The 27,243-nt window shown below is 40.9% G+C and overlaps 1 protein-coding gene across 11 annotated transcripts in view; it reads right to left on the reverse strand.

Annotated features, from left to right (window-relative positions):
* The window catches only part of HERC1 (HECT and RLD domain containing E3 ubiquitin protein ligase family member 1), a 96,528-nt gene extending 78,389 nt beyond the window's left edge, over window positions 1–18,139 (reverse strand). For 8 of the 11 annotated variants that reach the window (XR_003993084.1, XM_030497032.1, XM_030497031.1 and 5 more), the window contains exon 1: window positions 16,613–16,752. The gene's annotated coding sequence lies outside the window, so the exon portion shown is untranslated. Of the gene's footprint in view, window positions 1–7,343; window positions 8,041–16,612; window positions 16,753–18,048 lie in introns of those variants that run through there. The other 3 variants (XM_030497025.1, XM_030497026.1, XM_030497024.1) reach the window with 3 other exon arrangements.
* Window positions 18,140–27,243: the final 9,104 nt, after the last annotated feature.

Consider the following 27,243-nt stretch of genomic DNA (forward strand, 5'->3'; position numbering starts at 1 on the left):
GAAACTTCTTCCAATTCTCCAATACTTTAGTATCATAAAGTTTATTTATCATTTATTTAGAAAGTGCCCAGTTCTGTCTCAGTGACTGCTCTGTCACACACAGATGAGGATTTATGGGGAAGACCGTTCCAAATAAATCTCGCCATGCATGGCATTCCTTCTTAGTCATGACTTCTTCTAAGTACTGTGGAATTGCATTTTAACCTAATGAGGTAGCTTCTCTGAAAAAAAATGCAAACTGCTGAACAGCCACAGCTCTCCTAGAATGACAAAAAATTCCACTGACCAAAAAACAAGGAAATAGATACAACAGCATTCTCCCAAGAATAAAGCAATGCCTACAATTCCTGTACTGTACATATTGTTTAAAGCTCAGAAATGGAAGATGTTAGTATTCTTCAAAAAGTGATTCTAACCAAAGCCACTAGTATATGCCACTGGTGCCCAAAGGCAGCCGAGCCCAGTGTTTGCACGGTCTGCAAGTGCTGGCCTATGCGAGACTAAGCTGAGATAGAAGCAAAGCTTGCATTAGGATAGCTACTTAGAAAGGCCTATTAGCTCAAGCACAGCACCATGCTGATACAGTCATACTCTTTTTACAGGACCCAAGCTAGTTCACTTATCTTAGAATCACAGAATCAACCAGGCTGGAAAAGACCTTTAAGATCGTGAAGTCCAACCTTTAACCCAGCACTGCCAAGGCCACCACTAAACCACATCACTGAGGGCCTCGTCTACATGAATTTTCAACACTTCCAGGGATGGTGACTCCAGCACTGCCCTGGGCAGCCTATTCAACGCCTGAGCACCCTCTGGGGAAGAAATTTTCCCTAATATCCAGTCTAAACCTCCCTTGGTGCAGTTTGAGGCTGTTTTCTCGTCTTATCAATTTTTCCTTGGGAGCAGAGACCAGCCCCCTCCTGGCTCCATCCTCCTTTCAGGTACTTGTAGAGAGCAATATGGTCCCCCTGAGCCTTCTCTTCTCCAGACTAAACCCCCCCAGGTCCCTCAGCCGTTCCTCATCACACTTGTGCTCCAGGCCCTGCACCAGCTCCGGTGCCCTTCTCTGGCCCCGCTCCAGCACCTCAATGTCTCTCTTGTAGTGAGGGGCTCAGAACTGAACACAGGATTTGAGGTGCAGCCTCACCAGTACCCTGTACAGGGGGATCATCACTGCCCTGGCCCTGCTGCGACACTGGTGCTGACACAGGCTATAGATAACCTTGCTGCAGCATGTGTCATGAAACTTTTCAATCCATTTCTTCTCAGTTTTTGCTTTCATCTTGCAGTTTCAGGCTAGTCTGCCAATACTTAAAAACTGAAAAAAAGAGAATGCAATACAGTTTTGGAATAACTATCTTTTGGGACATCCAGCTACTTAAAAATGAAGTGAGGCCTTCATTGCCAGACGCCGTTCGTAGCTCTGGATCAGAATCCTGGCATGAGTCAGGAAATCTACAGAAGAGTATATACAGAATGTGCAATCAGCGTTTCATATTTATACATGTCCCACAGATTTTAAAGACTGTCCAATCTCTTACTTGTAACCTAGCAGCATATTTCAGTTCTTTGCAACTGGATTTAGGGTACTTATTTACCGACTTCAATTTCTGTATTCCAATAATTTTTTGCTCTGATTTTGCCTAATATTTTTACCCTCACAAACACAGTATTTTCGGTAGAATGCTCTTGAACCCAAAACATAAACCACAAGAACTTCATGCATGTGAAATAACAATGTAGTCATTAAAATCAACAATGTTTCTCAGTTATCTTTTACACAGTGCTCAAGTAGTGCAAAAGTAGCAGTATTGATAACATGACAAAAACCCCCTAATTCCAGAAACAAACACTGAGTTTAAAAAACATCTTACAAGAATGCAGGCTGAGCACAACCAGTGAGGCCAGGCTTCTACTAAGGCTAAGTCTGAGACATTTTTGGTTTAAATTAATAAATAAAAAGAACACTCTGCTCCCAAAGAGACACTTGAGTTGGTAACTTTAATACCAGTAGGATTTAGAATTCCAGTTTCTTCAAGAGGATTCTTTATGTCAGCTGTACATTCTGTCAAGCTAACACAGCTTAATATGCAAGAGGCTTTTTCAAAGCAAAAGAGCGCTTTCAAACTGCTATTTTTAAAAGAAGTGCTGTTTAAAGTATCTCACAAATGCTCTACCTCCTATTGTACAAAACAGATGTTTGACTCCCATTGTATAATCATTACTCTTGGGTTACGTAGGTTCTGAATGATCAGTTTGTTCTTTGACCCTTCAAGTTCTATTGTATTACAATTTCACTAAAAAGTAATATAATATTCTGAGGGAGAGGTTTTTGTTCTTGAGTAGTCTTAAAACTGAATCTCGAAGGTAGCGGGGTGGGGAGGAGGGAATCTCTCTGCCATCTAGTGAGGGGATGTGCTTACTACAGCTGTAATGCTTGCAGTGGAACTGGTAACATAGAACGCAGCTTTGTTCTCTCTTCCTCTTGGTATTTCACGCTTAACAAAAAAAAAAAATCAGAGAACCATAGTAGAACTTTTTCTCCAATTTACCCGCCAAAAAAGCACATTCTGTGCTATTAAGCAGCTGCTTTTCCAGCCAAATTTTCTCTAAAATAGATTAGTACCTTCATCAAAAGCCTTATTTGAGCCTCAGTGAGCCTTGCCCAAGTAACTTCAGTTGTAGTTCAGCAGACAAAACTCTTGCACAGGTCTACCACATTAAAACTGGAGCCACAGCTGTGAACTACCACTCAGAGGCAGTGAGCATTGTTTGCATTTCAGTCTAGACACACCTGTTTACTCACACTACAAAACACACCAACAGCTCAGCCTCCCAAATCAGCCTGTGATTCTGTGAATACATAAGAACCCAGCTACATTAATAAGTTCCCTGGAAAAAGATTCATTCATTTGCTTTGTGTTATGCTTACACCAGCTTTTCCTCATTCTGAAAACACAAAACTTGCTGATGTACCTCCAAGTTACAAATACTGCTCCTTTTCCCAAAAACTGGCACGATTTTAATATGCATCCCTAACAATAGAGACCATCTTTGTGTGAAGTACAAGCACAGCAACTACACATCACTGAAGTTAACCAGAAGCTAGACAGCAATGGCCAGCATGGTTCATAGGAAGGATTCATTTCCTCCAGCTCATTGCCTGAGGACCACAAATACGAAGTTTGCAACTGCCTCGGAGCATGGGCAAGGTCATTTCATTTCAAGTGCAGGCAAAAAAAGATAAAACACATTTGCCTTTGAAAGACCATGTGAATATACTCACTGATGTTTTACTACATCTAACCACTCCCAAGGTCAACTGACATTGTGGAAGGTACCAATTCTGCAGCATGGGCCCACGCGGAGTCACACCAGCTTCCTGAACAAGCTCATCGCATGGGCAAGCACAGCGGGAGAAGGCACAAACATGTGACAAGAAGTGGAGAAAGGAAGTACTTTCAGCAGCACAAACCTAAACCAGGCTGAATGTATCGCAACAGCTTTATACAAGTATTTCAACACTGGAACACTTCAAATGCTTTTAATTCAAAGTTCCACACTCCAAGTTCCCAGAACTTTCTGGGATTTCTATTTTAATAGAACAACCCTTAATGATTCAAAAATCAAGGATCATTTCCAGACTTTTTAAATTAGAGTTATTAGACAAAATTTTGCTATTTTATTTTATATAAAAATGTGTCTGTCCGGCACCAGATGGAGAAAAATCTGGTCCCATTGACAAACCATAAAGGACAACAGCCCAGCTCTCCTTCCCTTAGTCCTTGTTTTCTTCGCCTCCTCAGAAAAAAAAAAAAGAAGTAGTGAGAATTTGCAGCACAGATCATTTGTTATATCTTTTAGAACCACAGTTCCTGCTGGGCAAATAGCCATTTTGGGGGAGTAAATGCCCACATATATTTTACTGTTGCTGATCAGTAAGTGAACTAAAATGGACTTGAAACTCATAGCTGAACAAGCATTACAAGCCAGCATCACCAATTTTAACATCTATTTCGAAAGCTTACTCCAGGGAACAGTTAGGACAAAACCAAAGTATGAAACCCTAAGAACCAAGTTCTACGTATCCTGGATGTAGAATTTTTTTCAAAATAGCAGTGGCAGCAACTAGAGCTGCAGCAGAATAAATGTGAAGGTAACTAAGACTGCCTTCAGCCCTTGTTTGCTAACTCAGAATTCCAGGTTCTTTGTTATAAAGTTAGAAACCAATGTGGAAAACCTCCGCCTAAGAGTTGACTAAGTGAGAGAAACAAATAATTCAGGAACACACTTACGTGGAAACACTAAGTGGAGCCGATGAAACTGTGTTACACCAGGAGTAAACAAGAAGCATGAGAGAAAGTGAAGCAAAGATACAAGCATGAGACTGCATTCAGGAAAGACCAGGGCAAGGTCAAAGGTCAACTGCATTCCTTATAAAGATTATTTGGACAAAAGAATTTGGGTATTTCTTTTCCAACATAATGCCTGCCAAGAAAGTGCTTTTCATTAACAAGAGCTAGGAGAAGATTCAGAAACCTACCGATTGGCAAACTATTGGCAGTTCCAAAAAGAACGAACTGCTGCTGAACAGAATATGAAGAAAAGGCATTTGTCCACCACCTTCTTGGAAACTACTGTTAAAACTTGGCAGGGGAAATGATGCTTAATAGCACTGTGAGTCACAGTGCTGCAGACTCCACAACTGAACTGAAGAAAAGGCTCAGATTCAGCACTCTAGTGGAATATTTGCAAGCTGTAGAACAAAGCTGTTAGTTACTCGTCACTTCAACTGAGACGCTAACTGCTGTTATTTCTCTTACATCATATGAAAGGGAATGAGAAGGACAGAACTATAAGATGAAGCCTGTGAAAACAAGAACAACATGTTCAAGGGGGGCTTTTTCCTGAGCTAAGAGGAGAGTAGAACATTTAAATAACAAAATATGCTTAAGAGAGCTCTCTTCTAATGTAGTAAGAAATACAGAACTTACCTGCAGCATTGACAAAGGTTGGTGGGTTTTTTCCTTTTATCATTTCACGACCTAAAATGCACCCAAAGACAAACCTACAACTTCCAAACCAACATCTCACCGCACAGTGAATGATCATCCCCCTGCATTTCAGATTCTGTGTTTTCCAGCACAAAAGTACAAACTAGCTACCTCTTCTGGTCTGCTCCTGGGTTTCCCCAGGATGTAAATAAACTAACACACACCAAACATACAAATTACCTCGTGCTATTATCACTCAAATCCTAAACTCAAGAGGAAGTCTCCACATCTTGCAATAATTAGTAAGCATCAAAAGAAGGTAATAGGCTGCATTTCAAATTCAAATAAATCAACTTCCAAGCAATTCTAAGCATTGTGAAATTACAATAATTAAATGGTTGGCATACATTTCCCACATGGTCAAGAACTGAGAGAATCAAAGTCTACAACAACTTCAGTTTCCCCCTTTTCTATATACTTCTGATTCTCTATTTACTTACATGATGATTTAAAAGAGGTTTTGGTTTAGTGTTAGATGAATCTAGGGGAAAAATGCAAACAGAGCCTGCAAGTGTTTGTCAGCAAGACAGAGTAAATGCTAATAACAATTAATAACTTAAGATATTCCCTTCTGAGTTGAAATACAGAGAAAAGAGGAAAGTTGTTGTATTTTAAGGCAAGAATGCAGTCTTTAGTAGCCTAGCAAGCATTTTTAAAGAATTTAAAGTATTCTGTGTTATTGAAGAGTTTGGCTGTCTTAACTAGGAATTAATTAAGCCTGAAACCACCAGCTCCTTCTTACAGATCACTTAAAACATTCATTTTTGAGATGTAAGCTTGCCTACAATAACTAATAAACCACACATATTAAAATCTGAAAGGCCTGCTGCAAGTAATCATTAAGTACAACAGACTATTAAACAAACAAGCTTTCAATTAACACTAAGTTTATATCCCTAATGAAACAGGCCAAACAGTAAATGCTTTTACTGAGGAAAACTGCATATTTTCTAAGGAAGGAAGACCCATCCCTGGATCTTAAATAAGAATAAAATAAGAGACTGGACATGCATATAACTGAAGATACAAGTTATTTTCACAAAACGGAAGTGAATTATGAAGTGATAAACTATAAATACTGCTCCTCTCTTCTCTCTGTGCCCATAGCGCTTTAAACACTCAGAAAGAGGAACCTGATCTTGCAATTAAGCCCAGCTTGTTTATTTTATATATACAATACCAAGCCACTGACTGCATGAGAAATATCCTGATGTAAAACTGACTGGGAGATATAGCAAAATTGGTATTCCACTCTAAGTGCTTCAGTATTTTCCTTATATATACTAAATACATATTTTTTTTAGTATTTACTATGAATATCTCAGTATTTCATGTACATGGATCTCAAGCACAAGTGATTTCTCTGTAACAATTCTTTATTTTCTAAAGCGGAGCAATTCTTTCAAAACATCACAGCTGGCATCGAAGTGAAATTACAGATAAAATGACAGAAAATGTATGTTTGTGCTTATATCATGGGCCATAAAAAAGATAAAACAGGACTGCAAAGTAACAGTAAGTGTTTCCAGCCACTTATCACCTCTGTCTTACCACCACTGTCTATGGAAAATGTAGATTTTTCTAGAAAGGAAACAAAGCAAACATGAAAGAGTTCTCACAAATCTCCTTGGCTGCCTCAGATGTGAATGAAGACTGTCAAATCTCCAAGAATTAATTTTTTTCATACTTTTACTACAGCTTCTAGAAACCAAGAAGTTCTACATCTTCTCACTTTGAGGTAAGTGGGACAGTTTTAATCAACTTCAAATACAAGAACAGCTCATTAGAGGCAAAAAAACACTGCAGAACAGGTTAATAACAAGTTCTCAACTTCAAGACAGTCAAAAGGACTTCAGATTTTGGAAACTGCAGTAAATATTCCTATATTCCAAAGGGGGGGAATAACAACAACAACAATAAATAATAATAATAATAAATACTTTCACATGGGGTTGAAGGTCAAAGCATATAAGGTCATAAAGATCCTTCTTCTGAGCAGGAAAGATTGGCCCTGTACAAAATGTATACACAACTTCCCAGAAGGAATTTCCGCATTCTCCCCTTTCAATGTCAGCTTGGAAATGATGGGAGATATTTGAATTTTTCACTCAAGAACTGCCTCCACACAGCTGACAAATTCCTACTAATGTGAGTAAACAGGAAGCCCCCTCCTAGGGATTAGATTTAGGGGGTAGGGAGGTAGGAGATCACTGAGAAGGTCCTGTGAATAGATGAGAAAGACTGCTGTTATAAATTACAGACAGGTGGAAATGGGACAGAAGCACACACCATTGCTTCTTTGTGAGGGAGGAAGAGGTAGATAAGGAACAGCTCTAAGCAACTCCAAAGAGATAACTTTAAACTCCTGCAAGGAGAGATTCAAGTGTGAGGCTCAAGTTAAGAAAAAATAGAGGGCTTTTTGTTTTGTTTAAAAGAAGGTTGTACAAAAGATCATTAAAAAGTGGAAGACAGGAATATTATCTTACTATTTTGAAAAGTAGAGAGTTTAACAGCACAATTTCCCCCCAAAATGTGTTTTTTCCAGAACATAGCATACACATGCAGTTTATCAACAGACAGAAACCACCCAATTGTGTGGAATGGAGGAGTTGATTTTAGGGTGCTTTTTCGTTCGTTCTAAGCAGCATGATCTCCAACACAGTGGTTCTATCTCATTGCCAAATGTGGGTAATCACTGGTATTCCATCAAGAATTTCAATAATGCTAAAAGCCCACAGATAAGAAGGAAAAAGGTATAAATGCTGTCCAGTCTGCTAATAGGAAAAACGGAACAATCGGAAATGTAGCTAAATCTTCAAGTACAGTGATTTCCCATTGCTTGTATATACCTGAATCCTGCTGCTTAATTGTTATTTTGCAACTTTTTGCTTTCCTTCCTGTGTACAATGTCCAGACAAGTAAACATTGTACTATAGGAATAAAAAGCAAAAGTCATCTCCCATAAAGTGTTGTCAAATGGACGCAGTGAACGAGGGGAATATATTTTATGCCAGTCTCTAGGCATCACCTGTCACACTGCAGAGAGATTTTCAAACTTAGAAAAATCATTCTTCCACTAACAGAATTCCAAGTTTCAAAGTTTTCTTTACAAGTACTGGAAACACCACGTCTTGTACAAGATCTTTATCTCAAGTATCTCATCCCAGCTTACGTGGAAGAGGAAGGTTCAACCATCAGGTCATTATCACAAACTCCTACAATTATAGTTGTATACAAAACACAAAAGTGTCTTGAAGACTTGGAAAATGCTGTCATATTCTTCTGCTCAGAAAAAGCATGGCATGTCAGCCAGGGAAACAAGAGAAGAGACTCGTGTGTTGTAGGAAGCAATATTATGACTCAACAGTAAGTACACTGTTTCTGCAGACAAAACCCATACATAGTATCACTGGTAATCATAAAAACATTTGAGCAACTCTCAGAGTATTAGAAGAATGAAATTTAACATTCTATCCAAATTCTACTTTAGGTGATTTTATTTCTCCCTACAATGTCAACTGCATAAAACTCGGGATTATTCACTCCCTGTATAAATTAGGTATTAGGTATAAAGCAATTAAAAACACCCTCAGCTGTCTACCTGAAAAGCTAGAAGACATGTGGGAAGAGCTAGAATATTACTTTGGTACTTATAAGGGCTTAGGTTGTAATATCCTGTAGCAAAACCAGGATTCATTTATGGAAAAGTGAAAACATATATTAGAAAGGTAATGAAACACACCACACACACACACACACATCCCCCCCCTCCCCCCCCATATTTAAGGATGATCCAGAAACTTCCGAATTCTGGAAACATGAAGACAGCATAACTTGATGAACCACAACCTGAGAACCAAAACACATAAAACGAAATACGGTATCTTGGTATGAAGAAAATACATTTTCTTAAATCAACATACACACTGAAGATATTAACGATGTCTGAATTTAACAAAGCTACATATTACCACATTTTTCTTTAACTTAGTCTGACCTAAGCAGAAATCGAGCACAAAAACAATTATTCTGACAGAAGCCAAGTGCTCAGACTCTTAGAACAGCTACAAAAGCAGTTGAAACCTGTGTTTTCTGCAGAGCTCTTGAAAAACTGCACCTATAAAGCTGCAAACATTACATCTCCTAAAAATCACAAGTCTTCTCAGAGGAAATATAAACCGCACAAGCACTCATTCACTCCCGCCCTCTCTGCAATTAGCAATTTCAGCAACCTTTCAGCAGATACTGACTACATTTAACTGTTTTTATGGGAGCCTCATTACAAAAGCTTGTAACACAAGAAGCTGGAAGTCTGTACAGTCAAATCAAAGCCAGGAAGCACCAAAACTAAAGAACACGCAAAGAACTCGTGCACTTTGCATGCCTGAATTCTATTTACTGCCTCACCATAAGGTTATACCACCTTTCCCCAATGGATACAGCTACAGATATTTTCTGAACAGAGTGCAAGAAAAGTAAAACTTTAACAAATTTGCAAAACAAATAAGATCTGTGTATTTCTAAAGGACAGAGTTCTCCAGCATGTGTTCACTGACAATGATCTTTCTCGAGTTCACATCAAATTCGTTTACTGTTTTCAACATGAGTGGTCCTAGAGTAAACTGCACTAGAGGTACTTCAAGCATGGTATCAAGTGGGCGCTTTCTGAAAAGGATTCCAAAATTGAATAGTGAAGCAGAGAGCAGCCAGGGCGCACTACAGCTCTTGATGTTGCTACAAGTAGTTAAATCTTCTCTTGAAACAGTGAGAAATCATTTCTGCGGGTGAGCCAGAAAAAAATCAAACTTTTTGTGGTTTACACAAAACTCAGGAAAGATTTTACAAACAGAATCATCAGGTAATTCTACAGCTCATTGAGAATTTAATTCAATTCATTCACTGCAAGTGAGACTGACTATTCAAAAGCTTCCTTTTTCTGGGATGTTACTTTAGATAAATTTGTAAGCAAGCAGCAGTTCTGTATTCATAGCTGATCACGGGTCTGAAACAGTTAATTTATTTGAAATATGACTGAAAACCTGATACAATATGTTTCTATTTACTGCTTCACTGTGATGATAATAGTACAAATCCATTATATAAATGGAATCTCTTCAAATTTGCAACATTTTAGCTTTGTAGCACAGCACTTAGAACCCTTATAAATTATTTTGTTAATTCAAATAAAGGTTACATTCTTACCAGTAAACTGAAGCCTTTATTCTGTATCTAAGTATACTAAATTATTATCTCAATATTCTGTCCAATTCCTAAACCAACTATAACACACAAAAAAATGTGGTTATTTTCTTTCTCCGCTGCAGTATCAACTGAAACCAAAGCCTCCCTCCATAGAAGCCCTGCAGACTTTTAATCACCCATATCATATTCCTTTGCCTTCTTCCTAGTTCCTCTATTGCTATATGATCACCTACAGTTCTGGTGTCCTCAACATAAAAAGGACATGGAGCTGTTGGAGCAACTCCAGAGGAGGCCACAAGGATGATCAGTGGCTGGAGCACCTCCCATATGAAGACAGGCTGAGAATATTGGGGCTGCTCAGCCTGGAGAAGAGAAGCTGCGTGGAGACCTCAGAGCAGCCTTCCAGGATCTGAAGGGGGCCTATAAAGATGCTGGGGAGGGACTCTTCATTAGGGACTGTAGTGGTAGGGCGAGGGGTAACAGGTTCAAACTTAAACAGGGGAAGTTCAGATTAGATATAAGGAAGAAGGTCTTTACTGTGAGGGTGGTGAGGCACTGGAATGGGTTGCCCAAGGAAGTTGTGAATGCTCCATCCCTGGCAGTGTTCAAGGCCAGGTTGGACAGAGCCTTGGGTGACATGGTTTAGTGTAACATGTCCCTACCCATGGCAGGGGGGTTGGAACTAGATGATCTTAAGGTCCTTTCCAACCCTAACTATTCTATGATTCTATGATAATGACCTACTTGCAGCACCAGTATATGTACCTGTATGTTCATCTGCATGACTCCAGAACTGAATGTGGAATTCAAGACACAGATGTACGTTGTACAACAGAATTACTGTTTCCTGGTTTACTGAGTTCCAGTCCTAACGGTTCCTAACGTCCCATAAAATGACGTGTTACCTGAACTTTTGATGATTCCAGTCCTTCATACTTCTTACAAAACAGGCACAAGGTCCCAGAAAGAATCATGCTTCACACGCTACCAACTGTTAGAATGCAGCAATTTTTGCAATCCTTATTAAAAGTTTTACAATCTCAAAGTGCAACTAACAGAAAACTGATTTTGCTTTCGTTTTCTCATAAAGGGTTGTATATGTAGAATTTAGCAGCAGGTATAAGGGCTCCAAACAACATTTACAGCCTTTTTCTTGAGAGGTTAATTTAGAAACCAGGAACAAATACAATTAATTAAAATCCTGCCTTGTCACAGGCCAACAATGGAAAACATGCAAACAATGCAAAACCTGCAAGATGTTCTGTATTACTCATGGCCAGGGCAAACTAGGGCAGTTAAAAGCAATAGTAACAGGACATAATGTTGCCTGAAAGAGTTATTTGTTCAATATTTTACTCATGCCAAAAAGCACTGTAGATCACTGTGCAAGACAATGTTCCTCAAATATACTTTTTGGCCAACACATTCAGCCTATACGCAGTGTCATGGCAGATGGGAGGTGAACAGGGCTCTACACAAAACAGTCATGGGGAAAAAAAAAGGATAAATTAGAAAATACTGATACTTCAGAGAAATTACTAAAAATAAACAGAGAATTGAAACTGAAGAGACAAAAAGAGGCATTAGAAACAGAAAAAAAAATTAAAAAGGGTAGGAGGTGCTGGATAACGGGAGATGGACAGTAAAATAATGCAGAAAAATAAGCAATGGTGTCCTGCAAGTCTGGAACAGCAAGACAACGAGCAAAAGGAGCCACACCAGCAAGAGCAAGCAAGAACAGCGGCTACAGCACACAGTTCTTCACTCATGAAAAACATTACAATGAAATACACAAGAACATTAACTGATGAGGTAAACATCTGTCTCCACTGGCCACAACATTCCACTATCTTTCCTCCTTGTATCAGCCTTCTGCTCAGCATATGGAAATCAAATTACGGGTATTCTAATTCAGATTAAATCTACAGCCAACTATCAACTTTTTTCCCCAAACATTAAATTCCACCCAGCTTAAGCCTTGTTGAGGTTCTACCAGTATTTTTCCAAATTTAGTCTTCCTACCTGATTTTAGGTTCCTTTAGGATTATTTATTCACTACTATTGAAACCAATATACCTCTATGCTTTCAGCTGGTCATAACTGGGCACTCAATGTCTTAGGAGACAGACAGAAGGAGGGCGAAGTTATTTTTAAGTTGAGAAGAAATCAAATCTATTGGCTCTTTTGTCCTTATGTGTATAAAAAAGAAAAAAAAAGGTATAAAACGCTAAGCACTGTTTGTGAATGTAAACTCTTATACCCCTGGGTGATGTACAAGACCTACCCAAGCAGAAGAGAAATACAAGTTTAGCACTGCTATTCAGCAGAGAAAACAATTTCATCTATTAGTTCTTCAGATGCATAAAAGTATACTGGAACAAAAGCTGAGAATTTAGAAGACAGTCCACATATATAGTCACCAAAACCAGTTAGCTAAAAAGGAGCCGAGAAGCAGACATCCCCATGCATCAAAACCATTCAAGGAAAGAAAGGTGCCTGAGCTTGCATTGGGAAAGAGCTGAAAACCCTGGTGAGGTCTTACACTACCACTCTCCCCAAAACATACTTCTAGTAACTTGTACTAAGCCGTGATATTTCAAACCACCATAAGAAAAAGCAATAGACATTTTCTTGTAAAAACTAGAGTAATAATTAAGATATACGTACTAGTAATCATGATTTTAAGCTGAGAAACTCAGCAATGGATAGGAGATTGCAAAATCCTTTTCTTGATTCAGAGTACTCCCAGTATAACTAACTGAAAATGAAACTTCTGTATAAACTCGTGCATTTGTAAGGAAATGTTTGAGGATGAAGCTTCTGCAACATGCAGTGCTGACAGCAAAAAAAAAAAATCATTCCTACTAAGGGGGACTCACAAACTGTAGGCTTTTCTTTAAACAGTAAATTAATTCTAGCTTCCAGCAGAGAACATGATTGCTTGAGCCACCTGACCATACACCCAACTAGCTTGATGACATCAGGTCAATCACAACAGGCAGTCAAGGCCAGTTCCTAGACCACAATTATACTTGCTGGTGACTGGCAAATTCCATAGCCACTGGCTTCCAGGCTTGGGTTTTTTTCATCTTCAGAAATGACAAGGTTACTATGAAGTTACTAAGATGCACGGAAAGTAGCTGTAGCACTCTGCCAGTTACTTCAGCAGCCCTAGGAGAGTAGAGCTTCAATTTCTGAGGGCTACTTGAGAAGTTTTTAAAGAGAAAACACGTGCTATATCTGACTGTTCCATAGGATTGTCAACCACTACAGGGAGACAGAAAAAAAGAAAACCTGCCAGCACTTAGAGTCTGAGTACTTCTGAGAACGAAACATAACCAGCATGGTACCCAGCATTCAAGATGATGACTTTGACACCAGGGAGTCAAATCAGCCATAGACAAAGGTACCCTACATTTAACTAAAACATACTAGTGCAAGATAATATTCTTTCAAGTTCTTTAAACAAAGAAAGACTGAGTATCTGTACAGTATCTAAATGAAGACTGTTGTGTTCAGAGGATAATGACTTCATAAAAACCTATGACCAGAACTCAAATGCCTGCTCCACCAAGTCCTCCTGAAATACATGTAATTTTTGTCTCCACTACTTATTTCTAAAATGGGGATAAAAGTGCTTCTTTACCCCTGATAATTACAATAATTGCATTAAAACCAGAAAGATGGGAATACTTAAAGTGAGTCTTAAACAAAAGCATTTAAATGTGTATGCTTTTAATTTTGCTACCAAAATGCAAAGCCTAATTTCATGTGCAGTTTTCCCACGCGTAAAATGGTCCCCCCTCTAGTCATCACTGATACTTTGAAACATGCAGAGCACTCCTGCACTGTTTTCGTCAGAAAAGGAACATTACGACTATCTGAATTTGGTAAATTAAAGACAGAAATCAATGGAGATTTTTAGTTAGGCCACTTAAATCCTTTCCTAATAACTAAGATGCATTTGATTCAGTTCTGAAATAACAGAAGAAAAAGCTTTTACTGGTAAACTATCTTTCAGCTCCAGGATTAAATGAATTAACAAAATGCTGTGTTATGCTCTTACTGTGCCAAGCAGTCCTTCAGCAAAAATAACTCAAAGACTTTACATCCCTATTATTCTTATTTAACAATTAGATATCAATACATCCTTTACACGGCTTGCAGAAAAGAATTTCAACTCCCCCACTTCCCCTTCAACTTATATACTCCCAGCCACAAAAACACGGTTCCCCTTCATGTTGAAACAACAAACAAAACATGCACAACACATTCAAATAAGAACATACAAGCAGAGAGGAAAGCTTCAAACATATACAAGTTTGTTTATACTGAGACAAGGAGCCCTAAATGTTTCATTCTGAGAGACAACTACTGTGTATAAAGACACCTAACAAATTCCTTCTAAGCACAAGGATACAGGAGACCGGCAATGCCCTTCTGTCCTCTAACACATTAACATTGTACAGCTTTTAATCTTTCATACAAAATTAATAGACTCCTCTTAGAATATTGGGAGGCAGCAGCAGGCTGACCAGGTATACAATCTACCTTTCCAGATTAAATGTCTGCTATATTTTTTCCCATAATTATGCCAGACTCAACCCCGAGATCCTAGTCCTCAGTCCCACATCCTTATGTGATGGAGAAGATGTGGTTTATATGAAGCCTGAACAGGAGCATTGAATTCCGTATCTCTGAATTTCAGTATATGCAAACAATTTCAGTTTATATATTTCATATGTATATTTCAGTACATTTAGAGCTTTAGTGTTTCCTTATGAAGTGACACCACAGAACACTTAGCTAAACTACAAATCCGATCCAGCTCATAACACTATGTATGTCTGTACACATGTACATATATGTACACAGTACCTATGCATATACAGAGCGCATGGTCCCAGCCACAGCAAACAAAACAGTCTATGAAGCAACAATCACCTCAGATATGTGACATGAAGAACAAGTCTAAAACAACAGAAGACAAAGATGCTTCACCAATTGCATATAAGCTCTCCTATGTACACTGTGAAGGGGAGACAGCATAACAATAGGGTTCTGCCCCTAAAAAAAACACATGAAAAGCAGCTTTTATACAGCAAGTTCTAAAATAAATTACTGTATGCAGTTGGAAACAGAAAAAAAGAAGGAAAAAAAAAAACCAAAGGCAAAACAAAACCCCACAGTAAACAACTACCTGCTAGGGCATCACTTTATCATACAAAATCATAGAATTCTAGAATATTTTGGGCTGGAAGGGACCTTAATGCTCACCCAGTTCCAACCCCCTGCCACGGGCAGAGACACCTTCCACTAGAGCAGGTTGCTCCAAGCCCCTGTGTCCAACCTGGCCTTGAACACTGCCAGGGATGGGGCAGCCACAGCTTCTCTGGGCAACCTGCGCCAGCGCCTCAGCACCCTCACAGGGAAGAATGTGCCTAATATCCAATCTAAATCTACTCTCTGTCAGTTTAAAGCCATTCCCCTTGTCCTGTCAGTATGTGCCCTTGCAAAAAGTCCCTCTCCAGATTTCTTATAGCCCCCCTTTATGTATTAGAATAAATGGTGCAAATAAATCATCTCTAAGTAAAAGCATACATTTTATTTTTCAGCGCTGCTACTAAAAGCCAGCAAGTGAGCCATGGGGAAACGATACAATTCACATGACAGGTCTGGAGCTACATGGGACACTCACAGTCGTTCAGTCATACACACAGTTGATAAAGGCCAACATGGTAAATTTCAGACAGAATTTTGTGACACCGGCCAGATCCACCTCGGATGCACACAGACAGAGGATGCGTTGGACACTCAGGGGAAGAAGGGGCAGGCACGCCACAACCGCACTCACAAGGCTCAAGGGGAAAAGCTCAAGCTCCGAGTATCTCGGAGGAAGCACAACGGAGATTTCACACAGCTTATGCTACTTGGAAGAGGCACAAAAAGCCTCCTCCTTCCCACCCTACGAAGGAAGGGGAGCTGCTGGACGCCCGTCGTCCCCTCACCCTCAGCAACAGGACGCTGACATCTGACCGGCCCCACCTGCCGCCCCGTTCTCCCCATCCTCGTCCGCACCCTCCCACCTTCCCCCCTGCCCGAGGCCTCGCCTCGCCGCGGCCCCCGGCAGCCCGGCGCGGCACAGGGGTGCAACCGCCGCGCTCCACACGGCGGGGGCCGTGCGCGGGTGTGGCGGGGCCGCAGCTGCCCCCCCCGCCCCGCGAGGCGGCGGTTTTGCTGAGGTGGGGAGCGGCGCTGAGGGAACCCCCTCCCCCGCCGGGCTCGCCCAGGCCTCCCGCCCCTGTCCCCACCGCGGGGGCCCGGCGCCTCAGCGCGCCCCGCAGCCGAGCGCTCACCGGGCAGCGGCGGGGGGGCGGCGGAGCTCGGTGCGGGTGTTCGGTGAGGCCGGGGCAGGCGGCAGGTCCCCGCCGGAGCCGCGTCCTCTCCTGCGGCAGCGGCGGCGGCTTGTCAAAGAGAAAACATGACGCGGACGGGGAGGGGTGGAGGGGGGCGGCGAGATCTCGCAGGGCTACCGCGCGGCTCTCGCGAGGCGCCGGCCGCTCCCCGCCTCCGCGCGCAGCGCCGCGAGCGGCTGCCGGCCGCGGGAAAGCTGGGCGCGCGCGGAGCCCGCCGGAGCGCGGCGAGGCGAAGGCGCCCCGGCCAGCGCTATGGGGGACGCGGCGGTGTGAGCCCCGGAGAACCGGTGCGCGGCAGAGAGCGCAGCGCGGACCCACCGCACAGGGCAGCAGGGACGGGTTTTGCTCACCTTGCTGCAGGACACAGCGTAGTAAAAGTTCACCCGCACTCAAAGAGGGACTACAGGAAAACAGGGAAAAGACTTCATCGCTCGTTACTAAAGACACCTCATCTGGTTGAAAACTGCCCTGATCCGCAGACCACTGAGGACCATAATGTATGTGGGGACACATCACTATGTGCTTGCTCTTGCCTTTTCTTTCCCTGGCATCTGCTGCGGGCTCTCCTCAGACACATGGTACCTATGTTCCCATCCTTATGTCCTTTCCTACAACCCATCTTTGCTGCGCCTTTCCTCAGTATAAGCCCCTCTCTCAGCCCAAAGCACACCACCTTCCTTAATAGTTTGTTCTGAGGTATGAAGTGGTTCAGGGATTTACCAAGGGTAGAGCTCAGCTCCCCGGAGGGGCTGTTGTACTTCATGTCACAAGTTCCAACCAAAATTAGATCAAATGACACTGGCAGCTTTGAAGGCAGATCCCAGCTATTCACAGCTCTTTATTCTGCCTCTCTAAAAGGCTACTCATGGATTCATAATTCTTTGCAGCAGGAAAACAAAACAAACAAACACTTTGCTTTGGAAATAGTCTTTGACTCGACCAAGCTTAAAACTAGATCAAAACCAGTCTCTGTCAGCAATCTGCCCAGAGGAATTACAGAATCACTGACTGGTTTGGGTTGGAAGGGAACTTTAAGATCATCTAATTTCAACCCCCTGCCACAGGCAATGACATGAAATGTCAACCCACAGAACGAAGCTCAAGACAACCCATTTTTGTTCAGGAAGTCTTAAGTTTGTTTAGTTTTGTACCCCTAACTGCATGGGCTAATCTTTTGTCTAAAGCCATAGTCAAACTCTGCTGTTAATCAGCAGCTTCTCTGTTGATGAGACCATCTGTGCAAAACACACATAACCAAAAATGGGATAAATTATAACAACATTTTAAAGCATTTTTTTAAGTCTTTAAAATATGCCAGCTAAAAGATGCTGTGTAAGAAATAAACTTTAAAAAATTCAACAGATACATCAAGATACCTTCAATTCAGCAATGTCCAGCAGATGTGCTATTCCACAGAACAGAAAGGACTTAACAGACACACTAAGCAGTGCTCTTCAACATGCTAACATGCCCCACACCCACATTCTTATGTTAACCACAGCATGGAGACAAACCTTATCATTAACTGCAGGTTTTTATGGCTTGTAGGCTCCAACAGCAACCCAGTGTTGGAAAGTTCCCAAAGAATTTCTTAGGTTTGCAAATGGATACTAAGTTCAGGAAGCTGCAAAGTTTCCTTGTTTTGTTTGTCAAGCCTTGACACGGCCCATCCATCACCTTGCAATGCTGAGAGTCTAGAACTTTCACCTATATGCGGATGTATCTGTCTCCACGGAGACCTAGAATCTAAGGTACGCTGAAGCCATTATGCCGCCACTCTCCAGAGTGGTACCCAAGGCGCCAAGAACACACGGAAGAATCAAGGAAGCAAATTAATAGTAGTGTTTTAAATTAAACATCTTTCTGTCATTTTACAGTACATACTTTTTTAAACATACATGAGGACTATAACACAGACTGTTGTAATGGAAGTACCTAACTCTCTAAGACGCCTTGAAAAATCTTTGTCATGGAATTTCCCATCATTCCTGTTCAAAAACAGCATGCTGGCAACTAAAGGTGGGGGTAAGAGGGGCAACAAAACCCCAGTTTGACCTGTCATAATGTTTTCAGCCCATAGAATGCTACCAATGTCCCAAAGGACCACTGCAATTTATCTTTTTGAATTCTCACATGAAGCTCATTTATTAGATAGCAACTGTTAACATGTGATATTAACCACAGGCTTTGATAAGTCTCAAGCAGCACCTAGAAGTCGAGTGACTTCCCCAGTTGCTCGGGGAGTCTAGGTGGGCTCTTTTAGAGCCTGCCAGCTGAGGGCTAAACTGCCTGAGCTACTGCCTGCACTTACAGCCTCCTAGCACTCAGGGCCTTCCTGACTCAAAGCAAGCCCAGGATGCAAGGGATGCAGCATGAGGAGGTCTATCCCATCTCCCTCTACTAAGCAGGCTAGTACTGTCAAAATTCCTGAGAACACAAATGAAGCCAACAGCATCCTAGTCTACAGCAGCACCAGCAGGTCTAAAAATAAGGATATAAATAAGGGGAACAAGATCTACATTTGCTCTAACATCGCCTATGGCTGTCACTAGAAATCAGCCACAGCATTTGAGAGTCAAACTGTCATTAAATGAAAACATAGCACTTCAATCCTCTGGAAATTGCAAAGGCTCCTGAAAGTCTTTTGGGCACCCCAAGGGCACATCTGAGGAAAGATTAGCCCTCCAGTCACCTACAGCTACATATTAACAGGGAGAAAACAACAAAACATTTGAGAAGAGTTTTATGGGAGAACCCCAGACAGAGGCCAGGAAATCCAGAGTCACAGCTTCTCAGTGGGCAACAGCACTCATCCTCTCTGCCTCCTTCACAGCAAACATAAGCAAAGTCTTCAAAACCTACAAATTCCTACAGGTAATGCCCCTGGCTGCAGGATATTCATGTTCAATTTCTATTTCCAAGACAGTCTCCATCTTAGCTTCAAAGCACAGTGGAAGGCTAGGAGAAAGCCCATATGATGGTGCAGGTTTCAAGGGAATGGAAGCTGTAGATACTGTGCTCCCATCTCTCTTTTAAAACAGGAATAATCCCTCCTGATGGCTGCATATCTCTCAAGCCCCACCCCCCGGCTTTCCTCATTCCCAGCCTCCATTGGGCTACAGCAGATTTCTTCCAGCATTCACAGCTCTACAAGACCTGTTTTACGACAATGATCTCCTATTATTTTCTATGAGTTGCTGCATTATTTATTTTAAATGTATTGTTATGCAATCCCATCAAATGTATGTTTAATCTTAGGCAAAGATGAAAAAGGTATATAATGAAGAAACAATGTGCACTTTAACATCAAGTCTTCCTTTTTCTAAAACTGTCATTATGCTTTATTTTTAGTAACCACGTGTAAGTCTTCACCCTCTTCTGATCCTGATACGACACCAGGGCTACGACCAATTCCACTCATTATTTGGTGATTTTATTTTGGTAGTGCAGTGCCTAGGACAGGACTCAACATTCAGCATTACATGATGCTATTTATCTAGGACTACTTCTCCACAGCACAGGATAATTTTGGATCCTCACAGCAAAATAGGATTCCTATATGAAATATCTCCATTAACTGTTTTCCCTTTACTGGCATTTCTTCCTGAAGATACTCCTAACATTGGCATGCCTTGCTGTTGTCATGGCAATGAAAGGACTCTATACGTTTTTGGGTGCGACTCAAAAAATCATTTTATACAGAAATGGGACAACAATTAGAATAATGGACATTGGATGTTTCTGTGCCACCAATTAATAAATGGTCAACGGGAAATAAAGAGCCCAAACCAGCAACAAAAGACATTGAACATAAGCTCCTTGATTGGACACAAGACACCAAATTGCTACTTGAGACCCCATCTTGCAACAAAGGGTAAAGCTTTGTCACTCTTGAGCAGTATTAAAATCACAGTGATCTGCTTGTGCTGTTGCTTAGCTAGACCAGGACCCAGATTTGCCCAAATAAATGGTGCTCTTAATGTTCAGAAATACATGAGTCTGGTGTTGTATACCCATCCCAATCAAGGTCTTGAAACAATCATTTCTCTGTGAGGGCTCATTCAAGGGCAAGACTTCTCTTGGCCAGTGCGTTCACAATTTATATCCGGCAAAAGAAAAAGAAAAATACTTTAGAGAGGCAAGTTTATCAATTAAAAGACAAGGAGAGGAGCTTGTGTCAGTCACTGATCTAGCGTGGAAGACGCAGTTGCAAACACTAAGAAACATGACTAAAGCCAGCCTACCCCAATCCATAAAGCGTCTGGAAAAACTGATTGCTAAGCTAAAAATACCATTCACCTATGCCTTCTGTATGTTACTCATCACACCACCAGCTCTTTTCCTGTGGATTCAAGGTATATGAGGGAAACTGTTATTAGAACATTTTGCTTGTGCAGGGATGCCAAATATGGAGGCACTGAAATATATGCATCTGTGTCAGTCACTAATTTCATCTTCTGACTCATGTTCTGGAGTGACAGTTCTTCTGCATGGCACTTCCTGTTCATACCAAGCTGAGCTATACTAGCTGTTATTTATTAGAAAGCAACCTAAAGCCACATCCAAACAGCCAGCTGGCTCTTACCCCAGTACAAATTATCACTTGCCACATAATCAGCACTTTCAGAGCTCAGGACTGCAGGTGGCTGTGTCACTTCCCTCCTTCTGTTGGATCCCAGCACACCACACACTTCCTTCCAGAGTAGGAACCTGTCTGAAGTAACCTCACATTTAAGATCCAATTCAATCCATCACCATCTCTCCCTTTCTTTAGCTAGCTGATAACTTTCCAGAACTGTTACTAGCCCATCTGGGTGAAAGCTTTCTGCAACCCAGAAATGCCCATGGCCAGGCCAAAACAGCAAACATGCCAGATACAAATGAGAAAAAAATCCCACGGGAAACCAGAGGAGTTTGCACTGGAAGACAATGAATGAGAATATAAAGGGGAAAATAAAAGGATTTTACATGAACAACTAAGTAACAACTAAATTCATACACAAGACTAATGCCAAACTAATATATGAATGAGTACAGAACTTTTTTAGCACATGTAGCAAGAACATTATTAGCACTTCAAAAAGACTAGTAATTCACACTATCTCAACATGATAGCATCCAGTGCACAGCCAACACGCAGCTTAAATGTTGTGTCATAATTACACGCATAAAGATACTAGAAAGAGTTAAACAATAAATGACCAATGGGCAAAGTACCATTCATAGAATTACCACTGCCCAGCTGTACTCTTACGAGTTGTTCACAATACTTTTAGAGCCTTACTTGTCAACTTTGGTCCTCTGCTTTAAGAACCACCGTTGTGCAATTCTTCAGCTGCATCCCCACTTCATACCCCTTTATCAATACAAGTTAGGAAAAGTACTTGTCACAGTTGCTTCCCCCCAGCTCCTGTCATCTTTCCTACTCAGTGAGCAAGGCAAACCAAGACCTCTAGATAGAAACACAGATAAGAGAGAACACAGAGATCCAACATCACCTTTGTGCTTACTACTGGAGCATGCAGATGCAAACGCAAACGGACTGAGACTAGTTGTCCCTCTGCATTTAAAGTGCAAAGGTTATCCACTATTGTGGCCCTGGAGCAATAGAAGCAAACAGACTGCTTAGTCTTGGCAGGACACAGGGGGGTGTACTGGAGGGCTGCCAAATATAGTACGCAAGAGATGTGTGCCTGTACACATTAACTTAATGCACAATAAACTCACTGCTGTTCCAAAAAAGGAGTAGCCACAGTATTTCATGAGTTAATATTTACAAAGAGCTGCATCCGATGAAACTAGACTCAGCAGCAAAATAACACTTGAGCTGTTTTTAGCAAGCACTAGTATTCCGGCTTGCTTCAAGGAAAGTCTGGAAGTGAAAAATTTAAGGAGCAAAGATTAAAATTAAAGTTTATGTAGTTATAAGCACAGCACTGATCCAGTCTCCATTTTCATAAGGAGAAAAGAAAAAGTAATACTTCATTAACTTATGCAGAGGGCTTTAGTTAAGCAGAAAGGTTCCATTTTTTTTTTCATTGAGGCCATCTGACCTTGAGTAAGTCTCCTTCCAATGTATTGCTCTCTGAAATGGGCATAATGCCACTAGTTAGATGTATGGTTTGCTTTCAAGTTACTGTAATCTTTCCGCACAAATGCAAAATATTACTATACCATAATTGTTCCACACAAGATCCCACGCATGATTTCTTTCAACAAGAGGCATTTGGTTTTGTAAGTCAGAATATATCATTAATTTTATAAAATCCATTAATAACTATTAAGCCTAGAAAAAGCAGCACTTCTTTATAGTTGTGATTGCTTTGCTTTTCTTTGCAGAATGCAGATGCATAAAGCCAGTACCACTATCCTCAACACTAACAGCATTCAAAGGCCAAGGGTACACACAATACCCAGGTCATTGTGCCGCATGAAGCCTGAAGGCCTGAAAGATACTGTAAAACCTCTTGCCTGTACAGCATATTCCAATGCATTGTTCAGCATTCTTAATGACTTTTTCCATCTTCTCTAGATCATTTCTCAGATAAAAAAAAGATTTTCCCAAAAAATCTTTTTTTTTGGGGGGGAAAAAAAAACCCCAAACCAACCAAACATACAACTCTATTGTCATCCCAGAATTTCTCTTTCTGAACTTGAGCTACAAATTTGAGTTTATAATCTTTTCCAACTGACAGCTATGTCACTTCCTTGTTCATGCTCCATTCCACCAATTCACTAAACTAAATTTTTCCCCCTCTTTTCCTGTTAGTTATTCACCCAGTCCCCTAATTTCATTTTTTAAAGTGACTTTTCTTTGGCTTCTGTCAGTTCATTGATATTTTTCTAGTCTTTAACTGGAAGTGAATATTCTAACTGTTGTCTGCAAGCTGTACAATGAGGAATTATCCTTCTGCTTTCATGAATCAATGACTACTCTGTAAGGCTAAAAGCACTTTTTTTCCCCCATTGTTGTCACATTTCCTCTCGTTCCATTTGTTCTTGGGTTCAATTTTTTCCAACAAGCACCACAACAGAAATAATATCCTCCTGGACCTTTCACTGGTAGATCTCAAAGTGTTTTTCAAAAGGAATCATCTTTCCCTTAGATGAGTAAAACGCAAGTTATAAATAGGATAATTCTCTCACCCCAGTATATCTAGCACAGGTTGTGTTCCAGCTCAGCATGTTACCTAATATTCTACTTTTACAAGAAAGCCCCCGCTCATACTGGTCTTTGCAAAAAGAGGCTGGTAAAGATCAAGCATTGCTTTTTTCTGTCCCACACAGCTTCTTGGGCTGCTGTCACTACAATATGGGGCATTTACAAATTCCAAGAACTCAGCAAAAAAACCCCAAAACTCTTGCTTCAACCTATTCTCTTAAAATATTCAGTATAGCTTTTCACAGGTGACATTTCCCTAGAAAATGTGGTTCCTCCAGTGTTCCAACAGCTCAACACACTGTTCTGAAGTTTTCCTTAGAAAATGTTCAGCTATTTTCAAGCTCCCAGCCTCGAGGAAACTGGTTTGACATCAGTTTTCAGTTAAGTCACCAGATGTACCCCCATTCACATTCAGCCTAGAAGAGCCCACTTCTGCCCTGCTAAACCTGCACATTTCATAGTGACCAAAGGGAAAAAAATTATGATAAATATAACAAATATTCACAAAATCCCAAGTGCGAAATTCTACCAGAGGAAGACAGTTTGCAGTAAACACAACAGAACCTCAGATCTATGCTACCTATTTCAGATCCCTGAATACCATTATCTTGAGACACACACACAGAGCACAAGACACTCCCCAACACACCATGGCATTCTTCAGTAAAGTCTCCTCCTCTTAAATTCTCAGTATGCCTTCTGGATCGCTCTCATATTCGATTTCTGAAATACTTTCTTTTAAACTAATATTAACCTCATCAGCTCTTGATTTCTGGGTGCCAAGCAAAAAGCAGTCTCTAATTCCTGTAAATATTTCAGTTCAGTGTGTTATGAACAAAGTACAGCACCCTCTAAACTTCAATAAGGAAGTTTTAATAAAGACAGAAATTAACTCCTGGAGTTTGCAAGAAGGTCCAGCATTGCTCAGCTGCCCAAGACCTAATTAAATAGAGTCTTACAAGTGATTCTCGGTCTCAATCCAAGTTTTTTAGTCCTTTAAAAACAGAAGATATACAATTAGCTGCAACAGTTGAATACAGCCTTGAAACATCCTTTAATGTTAATTGATAACTAACCATAACATCCTGTCATTTGTCCATGGGAAATGCTAGAGAGGTAGTGCAAACATAGAACAGCTACATTCAGTACTGTATTAATGTGATTTTTGTTTTCTTTCAACTAATAAACACTGTATTCACTAAACATGTCATTGAACTCTTTTCCAGTTTAGCAGCATGAGAGGCTGGGTTTGCCCCAGTGGGATGTGTCTACCCCTTGTACACTGTGTTTTCAACTCTAACCAATGGAAATGACAAAGAACAGTGATGATTCAGGTGATGAAGCGCATGGGAGAATCCATGACCTTCAGTTTAAATAAACTGGTTCAATAATGTGAGTAATATTCAAAATTAACATTTTTCCTTTTTCCTTCTAAGAGAATTTGCTAACAGGGCAATTTAAATTGTTCAGAATATCTTGTGATTCAGCAGTTCTGAATGTTGTTTTTACAAAAGCCTTCTGTGTTAGGTTGCTTCATTTTATTACTCTGAAGATTTACCTTAATTTTTAAAATACAGCCCTATTTATGCTGCACATAAGCAAGCACAAACTATTACTGAGTAGTTTCTAGCATGGAGAGGATGAATCAAAGACAACACATTAATGTAGCACTGATTGAAGATTCCCTCTCCATTTAAATAACTGGAGTGACAGAAAAGAAAACATTAAAAAGGTGAAGGAAACACCAAAAGGAGCAGAAAAATTCTGAAAGGAGCATTTTTTGAGTGAGCTTAGAAATTCAATACCTCAGTTATCTGGTTCTAGCTGAAGCACTCAGTAAGTCCATACTCTTTGCTATCACATGTAGAGTTTATCATACTCATGTACAATCAGATACCTGGTGCCAGCCTTTGAAGTGAGGCTGAGGCTTTAAGGTCCTTTTTGGTCATGCTCTCAGATTCATATTTCAGAGTGAAGTTATACAGTGTTGAATACTGGTGCCAGGATCAAAGTCCAAGCTACAGAATTAAACCTACTAGCAGGACAAGTACAGGATGGTTAGTTTCAGCATGGTGACATGTAAATGACAGACATCTCTTTTTTGTTGCTACAGGGCGTCACAGAAATAAAAATCCCTATTGTATTAGACGGTACCACGCAGGAACACGCCTCAGGATAGCAGATGAGCCCACACCCACTGCCACCACCTACGCCTCCCTAAATTTTTCTCCCCCACCATACAATTCAGTACCCTTCCCCACGCCTCTTCCAGCTTCTCCTCAGTGCCATTCCCCTGTTCTCCTCACCCACAATGTTTTCTCCCCTCTTTAAGTACGCTGTCTGATTTCCTCTCTTATCAATCAACATCTGAACCAGCCCATCTGCGCTGTGCTGCAAGGCCAGCCATCCTGCAAATACCCTTTATTCCAGTTGGCCCCTACTCAGTGTACACAATACAACCAGTCCAGCAGGCACTGCTTTCACTGGGGGGGACACATCTGATGTTTGGGCCTATGATCCAGCTGCTTGAAAATGCAGCATGTCCCAGTTTGATGCTAGCTAATGTTAACCTCAAGCAGCGGAGAGGCTTCAGCATCACCTGGGTACAACAGAGAAGATGGGGTAAGCACATGAATGAGTTAACTTGGTATTTTGTCTGCAATATTTTGCCTGCAATATTTTCAACGCTTGAAGTCTAACCTGCCCAACATCATTCACAAGCCTTCTGTAGGACATATAACTGTACAAAGATATAAAGTAGTAACATGTAACACATGCTACTGTAATACATGCTACTGTAACAGCGACCAACTTCTATAACTCCACCAGCATGAATAGTGAAACAAATAGTGTTCACCTGTGTTGTGCCTGTCTAAAAGCAAAAAGGAAGCTCCCTGACATAATATATACATCAACCAGAATATTATCTGATTACTGTTTTTCCATTATTGGTAAGTCTGGGGTAGAACCACTGTGACACAGTGGTGCTCTCTAGGAACCCCCTGCCAGGACATGCCCTTGCACTCACCCAGCCCTTTTGGTTTATTTTATTGGCCCATCCCTTACTAGGGAATTACTGGGATGAAGCTGTGCCAGAGTTGAGCACTGGAGAACAGACTAGGCCATCATGCATATGGAACCAGGAGACAATAAGGTCAAACAATAGTGAAGTAACAGGGAGGGCAGAAGGGATGGTACCTGACTGTCCATCCTTCCAGGCACTGACGTTGGACACCTGAAGCTTTAAATCAGTGCTCATTCCATTTCTGGCTGCTCTTACATGCCCCAGAATCAACAGCCATGCCTAAACTGAAGCAAGACTGATAGAAAGTCTACAGCAATAGAAAGAGCACAGACAGGGGCTCTTCCCTTGAAGGAAGCCACTGAGAAGGAATTTCAGGCTTTGCAA

This window comes from Strigops habroptila, chromosome 9, assembly GCF_004027225.2.
Source record: "Strigops habroptila isolate Jane chromosome 9, bStrHab1.2.pri, whole genome shotgun sequence".
Classification (NCBI taxonomy): domain Eukaryota; kingdom Metazoa; phylum Chordata; class Aves; order Psittaciformes; family Psittacidae; genus Strigops; species Strigops habroptila.